Source organism: Lineus longissimus, chromosome 10 (genome assembly GCF_910592395.1).
Source record: "Lineus longissimus chromosome 10, tnLinLong1.2, whole genome shotgun sequence".
NCBI lineage: Eukaryota > Metazoa > Nemertea > Pilidiophora > Heteronemertea > Lineidae > Lineus > Lineus longissimus.
This window is the reverse complement of record NC_088317.1, coordinates 6808917-6821344: the sequence shown is the minus strand read 5'-3', so window position 1 is coordinate 6821344 and position 12428 is coordinate 6808917. Positions and strand designations below refer to the sequence as shown.

Below are 12428 nucleotides of genomic sequence, written 5' to 3'. Positions count from 1 at the left end.
TTTATGTTTTCAAAGAAAATGCCACAGAACACCAAGGGGAAGCATGCTTGTGCGTCACTACCAAGGAGACTTTGTAGCGACGTATAGCGCCGATATATCGGCATGAGGCGAAGGTACACAAGGGCGATGCTGACAAACCAACAGATGAACAAATAAACACAAACAGGAAATACTTGCCGATATCGAAAGTTGCTTCTCCAACAAGCCTCTTCTTAAGTCTGTAAGATAATAAAGAACGTCTAACATATAAAGTTCTGATATACGTACGTCAATCTCTTCCTGACAAGAGTGTCGCCAGTGACTGATCATGAGTAACTGTCAATGGTCCACAGTAATTATGGTAGGCTGGTGTACAACTAATTTTTAGGAGGGCAACACACAAAACTTTTAAAATATCAAACACTACAGCAGCTTTCGGAAATTTAATACGAAAATGCTGTGACAGAGAGACAAGACAAGTTATTGACACTACATGCACAATTTTAGGAACTCACCGAAGATTCATGACCCTTGGATCGATCGCAGCGGGATGGACGTTGGTAACACTGCGCGGGTGGCTCCCCTGCTCCGTTGCTCCTCTCTCCTTGTTCATGTCGAACTTGATATCATGCAAGGATGCAATGGTGATTCTGAACAAAAGTAAAATTTAAAGAGGTTATGAAAACTTTTCTTTGGCGACTGTGAAGAAAACCCCCGCAACCCTACGGGACACTCAGTGTTAGAGTATTGATGGGGTGAACAAGGAAAGTAAGAAAGCAGACTCGAGGAATAGTAAAACATTTCAGCTTTAAATTACAATCCTCTCAGTCTCAGGGAGTATAAGGAACTGCCTCCAATCCGCATTCCCCAGTTTATCCCCTTCATTGCAGGAGTCCCGGGTGGGTGTAAACGATCGCCTTTCGGAAATTAGGTTTAGTTGCCTGATAAATGTCATAACAATAACTGAAACACATTTTCAAAACTATCCATGATTATTAAAAAACTTTTTTGGAAAACGAGGAAGAATTTCTTTTGACAGTCAATTTTCCTCATAGATAACCTGTAAATTGGTAGGCCTACACCATATCAGGAGTACTATTGAACAGTAAATATGGTACATGTAGTCAGTCAAATCGAACTTTTATCATTAATGATTACCAGATTTTATGGCAGCAATCGGGAGAACGATGTGAACGGTTGCGTATTGCAAGGCGTTGTGGCGTTGCTATGCGCAATGTAGGACGGGATATGATACCGGGACGTCGTGACTTTGCTATTAGGCCTTTCTACACGAGGACAGTTGGAACCGGCTTCGAGCCAGCTCGAGGCGGGTCAGGATAATTTTTACCGTGTAGAACGAAATCAGAACCGTCTCCAAGTGACCTGACCCGAGGCGCGTTAGCACTGCAGTCTCGAGTCACTTGAGGCGGGTTGCAGCCACTTCAAGACGCTTAATCTCTCGTTTAGAAGCGATCTGGCCTCGAGTCACTTTGCGCACGGTACTAAAATCGAGTATTGCGCACCGAAGGAAGAGTCACATGCGCCGTCATGCGACGGGTTAGTGGTTTAAGTGGCCTGAACTGACCTGGGGCCGGCGATTTGATCCGTCTCCGTGTAGACAGCGCAAATCCAGTTACAGGTGATCCGGCTTCAAGTGGCTCGAGGTGAGGAGGGCTAAAACCGTCCTCGTGTAAAAGCAACTATTGGCTGGAACGCAAGCTGACGTCACATATAATGACGGGGGTCGTGGCACAGGGGATTGGGGATTTTTTTTGGTATTCATCCGCGGTCAACCCTAACCGTAGTTCCTAAAAAATCATTGATTTCTTGGTCCTCACAGTATGCCAGTGTTGATTTAGCAGTTGTTTTGGCAAATACATGTACATGTTTATTTTTAGTTTTTGAAACCTGGATCGCTACTCAATAGGCGGCCAACAAGAAACTACGCATTTCGCTGTTGTTGCCGACGTATGTTTACACTGAACTTGGGATGTGCGTGGGCCCCGTGTTGAAATGCCGTCCAGTGCCAGTTGGTGCGTTTTTCGCTGATTTGTGCAAAATTCGACATATCTCAAAAGTTAAATGTTGTCCCTTGATATTTTTTTTGTTTTTTGCGTAGCGTAAGCAACTGTCTTTCATGGTAGAATGGTCACTATAAGAATTATTCAGGAAGAAATGTATAATATTTGGGGTTTTCCTTGATTGTCCCGCCCAATTGGCAATATTGCCATTTGGGATGGTGAACAGAGCTAGGAGCGAATGCGACGCTTATGATTTATTTAAAGTAATAAAATGCCCGATTTAACATCCTGCAGAATTAGGGGAATCGGGCGTTTACAGTGATATACGATACAAATGGGTTTTCCTCATGCAATCACTTTGGAAATGCATTTTAAAATAGATGTTACGTCCTGTTAATGGGGCACGTCATCATCGCGTACATTCGGGAAAAACTCCCTAACAAGACCACAGTCAGCTACGAACTTTGGGCTACAAACGGCCCCCGCCAAATATTGATATATCTTGGGACAGTCTTAATGCATAGAGTCTATCAATATCCAACCCTGTTTCTATATTATCGTACCGGTATAAAAGTTTGAAATTTCCTAGGATAGATTAGAATGTCCGGGGCAAAATTATTCTGTAAATTACACGCATCAAATCATATATACCAAAAATCCGCCAGAATACAATAGGGCTGGGCACTCTTTCCAGAGGGACATATTCGTATTCTACACTTGTCTTGAGAAAATAAAACTTTCAGAGAAATATGACATGACCAAGTGATTGAAAATGGCGTGGCGGTTTGCCGCTTTCCTTCTTCATCATCATCGTTGCATTCGGCTTTATCACTGAATTAAACGGTTCCGGATTTCACTGTTTTGTTGTGTTTTTTGGTCTAGCGCGCGATACGTTCTGAACTTTTGCTATAGGCCCTACCATTTTTTGAAATCGATGTATATTGTGTTGTGTCATTGCGAGAAATGCCGTGGTAAAATATCTTTCGCTGCATGGTATGCTCCCACCTGGGATTTGTGGGAGTGTTATCATTTTAAATGCCGGTACAGTCAGTCAGATCGAACTTACATGACAAATAAGTAACGTATTTTGCCGGAGCAATTGGGAAAACGATACGAACGGTTGCGAAGTGCAAGACGTTGTGGCGTTGTTATGTGTGCGCTGTGCATGGTGGGACACCGGAACGTCGTGACGTTGCTATTGGTTGGAACGCATGCTGATGTCACAACAGAATGAGGAGGGCGGGGCTCCCAATCGCACCCTCCAATTTCGAAATTTCTTTCGACAGTCATAATTCAAATTGTCATAATTTTCCGGTTGGGGGGGGGGGGGGGGGGGGGCTTTTCGGCGGTGGGCACTGACGTTTCAAAAATATGTTCAAAAGTTGTTTTTTTTGTAATAAGTATTTTTTATCGTAAAGCTCACATGAATATTTTGTACACAAAAAATTCTGATAACAATCCTTTTTGTTTACAATATTTTCCTTTCCTGAAGTGCAGTGTGCAAAATGAGAAGTGCAAATGGGCGAAAAAGACTTGGAAATAAACGATGAAAAAAGTACTCCACGTGGCACTAGTGATCGAATACGGCAATATTTCCTCCTCCTCAATATCATCACATTTCGGTCACATTATATGTGTTATACGTTTCTGGATTTTACTGGTTATTTTTCAATTTGTTTCGATTGTGCGCAGTGCCTACTGATGTTTGCTATCCAGCTTCGAAATCAGTGACCAAACTAGAAATGGTTCGAGCCGTTCGGAAAGTATAAATCCAGTATGATTCTTTGGCTAGCAGACGATTTTCTAGGAGAAGGCCTACATAAATTCTTTCATTTTTCGTTTGAGGTAACTTTTCAAGTCCATAGATACGGAGGTCTTTAATAGAGTGATTACTGCTATTAAAGTGAGAGCGAATCGATGTGGGTTTCTCATTGTTTATGCCAGAGCGATGTTCATTCATTCGGGTTTTGAGTGTCCTTTTAGTCTGACCCACATATTGATAGTTACATTTGGCACTTTCAATGAGGTATATGACCCTTTATGAGTTACACGTTATGTTTTGTTTATCATAATGTTTTTTGCCGGTGACTCTACTGGTTACTGAGTTTGATTTCTGCATATATTTGCAGTTGGGGCATTTGCTGTTGTTGCATTTGTTGCTGCCTTTTGTTGGTGGGGGTGCGAACAGTAAGAGGGTTTGTCTTCCTATCTCATTGATTGTGCCAGTGTTGGGTCTATAAAGACTATTTTCTTTGATATCGGCTCTAGTCAGAATGTCTCTCAGGTTTTTACATCTACGGTAGCTGATAAGTGGTTTGGCTGAATTAAGGGCAGTCCTGAGTTTATCAGAGCTTTCTAGGACATCCCAGTGTTTATTTACTATTTCTCGTAGATTCGGAAGTGATGGGTTGTACGTTGTAACTAGAGGAATGACAGTGTCTCTGCTAGTTGCTGTAGATTGTTTTTGCAGCAGTGTGTCTCTGTCTAGAGATCTGGTTTTAGCTATGGCTTCATTGAGGTCGTTTAGCTCGTGTCCTCTGACATGCAGCATCCGGATGAGACGTTTGCTATGTTGATCATAGTCGTCAATGCGTGAACAGATTCGGCGAATCCTGATTGCTTGACTGTATGCAATACCTCTATTGGTGTGGTCTGGATGACAGGAGGTTGAGACCAAATAGCTATGACAATCTGTGGGTTTAGTGAATAGGGAAGTTTCTATGTTGTTATTGTCCCCAATACTAATAGTGACATCTAAGAAATCTACTGAGGTTTCACTAATGTTAGCCACGTATTTGATGGTGGGATGATGTTCATTTATGTCTCTTATAGTTTGATCTGGTTCGTCTCCGCCGTGTGGCCAGATCATGAAGATGTCGTCAATGAATCTGACATGCATAAGGGGTTTATGGGGTTGGCGGTTCCAGAAGTCTGATTCCCATTTAGCCAAAGACAGGTTGGCATACGATGGGGCCATGGATGTGCCCATGGCTGTACCTGATTTTTGTAGATAGTGTTTGTTATTGAAGCTGAAGTTATTAGTTTTGAGTATGAGTTCAGCAGCATCCGTTAGGATGTCTGTTGGGATAGTACATTGTCGTCTGGTGTTGAGATGTTCTCTCATAGCAACCAGGCCTTCATCATGGGGGATGTTAGTATACAGGGATGTAACATCTAAGGTGACCAGGAGTGGTTCGGGTTTGTCCGGCTTTGGTGATCCGAGATCAATGGTGTTTAGTTTGTTGATAAAGTCGGTAGTGTCCTTTAAGTATGTGTGTGTCTTGTACCAGTGGTCTTAAGTGATGGTCGACAAATTTGGATAATGCCTCTGTAGGGCTATTGTTGCCAAAGACAATGGGTCTGCCAGGGTTGTTCTTTTTATGGATTTTGGGCAAGCAGTAGAACATGGGAGTGCGGGAATCAATAGGTTATAGATAGTTGTAGGTTTTCTCGTCTATGTACCTATGGTCACGCATGTTGTTGACAAGTTGTTGTGTCTGCAGTTTGTGGCGGGTAGTAAGGTCGGTAGCTTGTTCTTCATAGAATTTTGTGTCAAGTAATTGCCTATTACATTCTTTGATGTAATCAGAGGTGTTGAGCACCACTGTAGCACCACCTTTGTCATCTCTTTTTATGGTTATGTTGGGTTTATCTCTTAGGGAGCTGTGAGCTTCTCTCTCATCCGGAGATATGTTGTCAAACGTTTTCTTGGGTTGGATTCTGTTGAGGTTGACAGAGATGGTGGCGATGTATGATTCAAGGTGGCCATTGCGGTCAGTGGGCGGGGTCCAATTTGATTTTTTACGTAGTTGGTAGTCACTGGGGTTCGTACCTTCGGTCTTAGTGTCTGTTGCGTCATCAATGTTAAAGAATTCTCTCAATCTGATTCTTCTGAAGAATTCTTCTGTGTCTTGGTTGAGCTGATGGTTGTCATATGATTTTGAGGCAGGGCAGAAGTTTAAGCCTTTGCTAAGTAATTTAATTTCATCATTAGTTAGTTTGTAGTCACTGAGGTTTACTACCGATCTTTTTAATTCGTTTTCTTCAATGGATTTTAATGTCTTGGGTTACCCCATAGCATATCGCCTAGTGGATTTAGGGACCCCCTCCCACAGAACTGTCATAGCATTTGGGTCCAGACCTAGAGCATTCAGGCTTACCGAGCGTTGTTGGTATTGTCTTCGTGGCTGATTGAGCTGGTTGTGCGGCACTTGTGGAATCCTGTTGTTGTTGTCTGTTTGTGGTCGGCGTTGCTGCCGGTTCCCTTGATTCCTTTGTCTGGAGTTGGATCTGGGTCGTCTTGTCTCTCGGGAGGTTCCTCCGGCGTTTTTTGATTGTCGTTCGCGGTTGGTACTGCGTTTACGTTCACTTGGACGTTCCTTTCCCACCTGGCCAGTGCTAAACAATAACTTGATCGATCGAGATAATAAGTCAATCGATTGAGATCGAAAGACTTCAGGAAAACTTGTTTTTGTTTTAAAAAGGTTTTATGTCATGTCCTTTTCAGCCATAGAATGGTATGGAATAGATTCAGTTCCTCAAAAACGGTATTGATCGACAATAGCGAGTGAATAAAGTACAGAATAAAGTACATGTACATTGTTGTCATAATTCTAACTTTATCGCCTTTCACATCCGTCTACCTGGCATAAATCTGAATTGCGTCCACTCGCGCCAGCCATATCCATAAGGCTAGTTGCGAGCAGGAGCAGGTTTCATACGTCTACATCGGGTGGCTCATTCTAAAAAATCCGATTATCATACTTGTGTGGCGAGCACCTGGAATACAAGTCACAAAGTAAGCAGTAGGGTGTTATGTACTTCACGAAGTACACAGTAGGGTGTTATGTACTTCACAAAGTACACAGTAGGGTGCTATGTACTTTACAGAAGATAAAGTCGAAGAATGCGTTTCCTCAATCTTTTTTCTTCAAGTAGAGGAAACAATCGCTTATTGAAATGTAAGGAAGATAATTATCGACTTTAAACTGGCTCATTCCTATAGCATCCGGTGACATGTGTCCCATGTTGCAGAGGACGACTGGGATTAGGTCAAGCTTGGGCTAGGGCTATGCTGTCCGAAAGTAGCCAATTGAATTACAAGTAATGTCAGGAATTGCCCAACCATCCCACTGATCTTCCCATTATTGTTTGGGAATGCTGAAAGACAGATCGACAAGTCATTTTTCTTTGTTTCCTCCTATTGAAAACTTTCTCTTTTTAGCTGTCTATTGGAAACACTGAACTATGGAGAACAATCAATCAACGTTTTACCGGAACGCATAGTACCCGCCCCTAAAACAAAAGTACTGCTTAATCAACAACAATCCATTTTACAATCATTGCTTTACCAACACGAGAAACATGACAACGATCTGTGTATGCTACTCTAGAACTACCCACTCCTCGAAGCCCTCAGACAAGAAATCCGACTAAAAGTGTCAAAATACACAATAATTGTACGGGGACGTGGTGAAAATGCTGTGGACAACTCAGTAAACCTATGCCAACAACAGGGACTGTACGCAAAGAAGAAGAAAAAAGCCATTAATTTAACGAAGATGTACATGTGGTATACGTACTGAGTTACGTGTAAATGGTAATGGCGGTACACATCAGATCAAGCTGGGAACCTAGATCAATATCCAGAACGCGGTTATTACTGGAATTTGCCCCATCATACACTGTAGGAACACCAAGCATTGAAGATATATGTACCGTCGAGACAATAGTACATTTCACTTTCGCATATTCATGAGCGAGCTCGCGTGACAATAGTACATGTACATTTCCAACTCCCCAATATTCACGAGTGGATCTGCGAGAAACAACAAAAACATCTTTTTGGGGCTAAAATGGCGGGTCCCCCCCCAATGACAGATTTGGTTGACGTAGGAGCCGCTGTCAAACGATAGATCGTGGTGCACTCTCAGTGCACAATCTGGTACGTTGCCAATGTGTAGACCGCCACCCATGCATGCGGATGCCGCCATTGTTTTTCAATCTGGCGTCATAGTGTGACAATTCTGGCGCATAAAAAGGTAAACGGGTGAAAGGTCGCCCCTGCCCATGTTTTTGATTAATACGACACGCCATCATTGAGTATATCCGACCACCAAAGCATGCATGTGAAAGCAGGAACTCCCGGCCTATGCATCCTAGCAAGTAATCAATTGTGTATTACGCGGCCGTTATATTTTCGCCGTCGAGCGACCTTTACATAGATTAGATAAAACCTATTAGTGCTAAACAAATTTGAATGTCTGAGTACAGCGCTTCATCAGCTGATACCGGGCATCCAGGCAACAAGAAATCAGCCGGTCAGTTCGTGTTTCTTACCGATAGAGGTCATGGAGACGTCGGTATTGGCTGCCATCTTAACTACAGCTGCAACACATGAGCTAGGGACTCACTCCACAGTTTCAGAAATAAGCAAAATAGTGATTGGAAGTAGTTCGTACACAAATTATGGTGGCTCTTAAATGTTCACACATGCTGAGCACAACAGCCCAAACCATTTCGCGTTGTCGAAATCCCCGGAGAATGATAACGAGCGCTGACAGGTGAACCACTTGAGGCGATTCTTTTCGCAGCTGAACTAGACTCTTGAAAACAGAACGTATCAAATAAATCCCCGCCGGTTTCATCTACTTTCTCATTCTCTCATCCAACGTCGAAAGGACTTTCATCAGGATTTGCCGCCACACCCCTCTATGTCAAAATGAACGTATTGGCACTCGTCGTCATCGCTGCTGCTCTGCTGATGTGTAATGTTGAAGTCCAGGCCGAGACGTAAGTACATGTACATTTTATTATTTAAGTATTACGGCATTCATACTAGCGACTAAAGGTCGACGCCACGTCGATTTCTCTGGTGTCCAGGCAAAACGTCCCCTTGCCAAAATGTCCCCTGTTAGCAATAGTCAAATCTTCCGCATGCCAGAACATCGAGTCAAAACGTCCTTGCTGCTAACACAGTCTTTCAAAGAAAGAGTCAGGCAACTAGGGAACATTTGCTTTCAACATCAAAGCCACCGCCCTTTCCGAAAGACGCGCTTTGGGACAGAGCTCTCTCGGGTCAGGCGTTCACCCAAGCCAATCTTGAACAATTCTTCGATCACCTGAACATAGCCATTACAAATTCTCCGTTTTAAAGCAAACGCCAGCTTCAAATTCACTGATTTCTATAAAACTATTTAGATATAGTGTCAAAGACAACTATGATATAAAAAGCGATATGTTTCGTCCTTTCGCCAGTTTTGAGAAGTAGTGATGACACTGATTTAAGAATAATTTTCGAGATGCGTTTTTCTGCTCCACATCATCACGTATTTTTGTGCCTAAATTGTTAGATCGTTCACATCAATAGTAAGTCAGCAATTTGTGTTGTATACATTTGTTTTTCGATATACCGCATTTGCAGAGTATATTTTTTCTTTGAATTGTTGGTTGTTTTATTATTGTTCTGCACCTCAAGTCAGTTTGTAGCTGAATTAAAATTGGCCTCGTCATGGCTTTAAGTTCGTTGCCCGAGAAAGCTGTGGGATCAAACAATGTCAAAGGAAACTTGCCGTGACCTGATTCTTTACTTGAAAGAGTCTTTCAAGTAAAGAGTCAGGTCAGAATTTGTAGTATGTTCAGCTGATCAAATAATAGTTCAAGTCCCAGTTGTGCGGAATTGGCTTGGGTCAACACGTGACCCGAGAGAGCTCTGTCCTGAAGCGCCTCTTTCGGAATGGCTCTGGTGTTGAAACTATATGTTCCCTAGTGGTTGCCTGACACTTTATTTGAACGACTCTGGCCTAACAAACACAAATTCCACCCCTCTTCAATGACTTTTGCCTAAATTAATGCTCATCTTTTGTGCTTAATTACTTTATTCATTGAGGCCTGTTGGATTTGAGTATACTGTATAGACACGGACACATCATCACCTATTCTCTAGTATAGTTCTTGGTCAAAATAGAGATTTTTATTTAACTAAGAAAAATATCCTGACTCACGAAAAATTCATGCCACGAATATTTCCATCGGCCGGCATTCGCGAAAATATTGTATCGCGATAATTTTCTCTTCTACACTATTTCTTTTAAGTTTTATTAGCCGACACTTTTACACCTTTCCTTGCACTTACACTTGCAACTTTGTAGGCTACAGCCCAATTCAATTCCGTTCTAAACATTGCATTCGAAGAAAAGAAAACGAAATGCTTTTATCAAACAAATATCTCTTTAGCATCTTTAAAATTGAAAATTCGAAATAGACCAATTATGGTAGATTGTTGTGTAGCAGAACCTAAACGCGAGGACAATCTCTCCTGACCCGAGGACGTTTGGGTTACCATAATACAGAGGTAGTACATCATTTACGACCGCCTTATATCATGAGACCCAAGGGATGACGCTAAATCGGTCACAGACTGCCGGGGGCCATTTCAAAACGATTTAATTTTGATTCTCTGAATGAACTGATAGTTTCGTTAAATGTATCTTAAATCTGGCAAGATAAAATTTGCTAATGGAAGTCAGCAATTAGGTAAAATTAAATTTGTAAGGCGCCGTTTTTACAATTTTTCAAGATCGCCATTCACTTGTCAGTCCATTATGTAAATGTCTCCCAAATAGGTAAGTTTTTAAGGCCTTTCGGAAATTGCCCAGAGTGTCCATCTGGCGTATACAATAGTCAAACCAAAATCTGCAGGCCAAAATCTGTCAACAGATTGTTTCTATTCTAATTTGTTTTATTTCTACAATTCTTATTTTGTTTTTTTACAGACGCGCAGCCGAAAAATTGAAAGACGGGGCGGACTGCTTGAAAAGTACCGATTGTAGTTCAGAAAAATGTCGTAGGAAACCTTATCCGGAGGCGACCGAAACCGACCTTTATTGCGAGCCGTAGAGTGCTCGTATTGTCTGTACTCTGGCAAGTCCGAATAAAATCATCCACCAGATGTTTCAAATCTAGGTGCTAACAACGAGATCGAAATTTAGCATCAGTCTTCTGAATTTCTTATTGACCACCTCCATTTTCCCTCATATGAGCTTGAACCAACACTGGTTTAACAAGTGCTTCTTGCAAAACTAAACGACGTCGGGTAAGGCTTGGAGGTGTACTGCAGCTCTAAAGAAGCTTGACTGAAGCACTGCGCTTTCTATTACAAGAGCATGATTCAGAAATTGTGAAATAGTATATTATGCCCTTTTTTTGTGAAATAGTATATTATGTACTATGTGTGGATAAAGGTTTTATTGGTAAAACACTAGAAAAGAATTTTGGTGTACATGTAGTCCGTTATTTGTTACCGCTAGATGACAATAATGCTGATCAGAGTCTTCCAATCTCTGCTCACAGAAACAGAAAAAAGACGCGTTTAGGCCTATAGGTCTTTGAAAGCACATTTCGGATTATCCCTCCTATATACCTTTTCTGAATAAATCCTCCGAAATGTGCTTTCAAAGACCTTTAGGCCTAAACGCGATTTTTTCTGTTTATCTGTTCTTTTTATTTTGCGCACTGCTAATGCCACAAGTACCACGGCGCGAGATAAAACGAGATTGCAAGAAACGTCCTCGTCCCTAAGATCCGTAAGCCAGGCAAAAAGAAGCTGGGTGCTATTTGTCTAGTGTAGTGGCACCCAGGGTGCTTATTGTCCAGTCGATCTCGAACCTGGGTACCATTTGTCGGCACCCACCCTTTCAGCATCCACCCTTTCAGCACCACTGGACTTGACAGTGATTAGAGGATTCAAATGCATTCCAAGGGCTAAGTGGGCAGACTGGAAATGGAGGAATACAACACCAGACGGAAAGTGCCCAAAAATCTGTTATTATTGTCAGCGAAGCATGGGCGGCTGTTTCAGCTGAAGCTCCAGACCGTGCATTTCGAGCAGCTGGACTTATTGGGCTTCGCTGAAGATAGAATTGTTCTTATTTCTGCACTGACAATCCTACCCTAAACATCCTGTTTGGTTTAAGGAATTGATACCTCACTGGAGGTATTGGTTGTCTCACCCAAACCGCGAGGGTTGAGCTAAAATGCAGACCTCGGCGTAGCCGAGGTTTTGGCCAATATTTTAGCACCACCCGAGCGGTTTGGGTTAGACAATCAATATCGACAAATTAAATATCGAATAATGTGGTTTAAATGCTTGTGAAATGCTTCCACATTTTGCACCAACCCAAGCGGTTTGGGTTATCTCACCTAAACCTCTGTGGTGAAGATCAATAAAGAACAAGACTTCAAAGATATGACAAATAGCTTGGCGTTCCAGAGGCTTATTATAAACCGCGAGATGCGTAATGCGAAATCGCGAGATGCCAACCTCGGTGAGGGTACCATGCGCCACAGGAGGTATTGCAAATGTAGAACCTGAAAAGGCCAACATTCACGAGACCGAGGCTGTAGTAAGGAGCTGTCCTTGTTTTGATT

General features: G+C 42.3%; 1 long non-coding RNA gene across 1 annotated transcript; it reads left to right on the top strand.

Annotated features, from left to right (window-relative positions):
* The first annotated feature begins 8660 nt into the window (after positions 1–8660).
* On the top strand, positions 8661–10990 carry LOC135495176 (uncharacterized). The gene is made up of 2 exons (XR_010448534.1): positions 8661–8792; positions 10775–10990. It is a non-coding gene; the product is annotated as an uncharacterized LOC135495176 (long non-coding RNA).
* The last annotated feature ends 1438 nt before the right edge of the window (positions 10991–12428 follow it).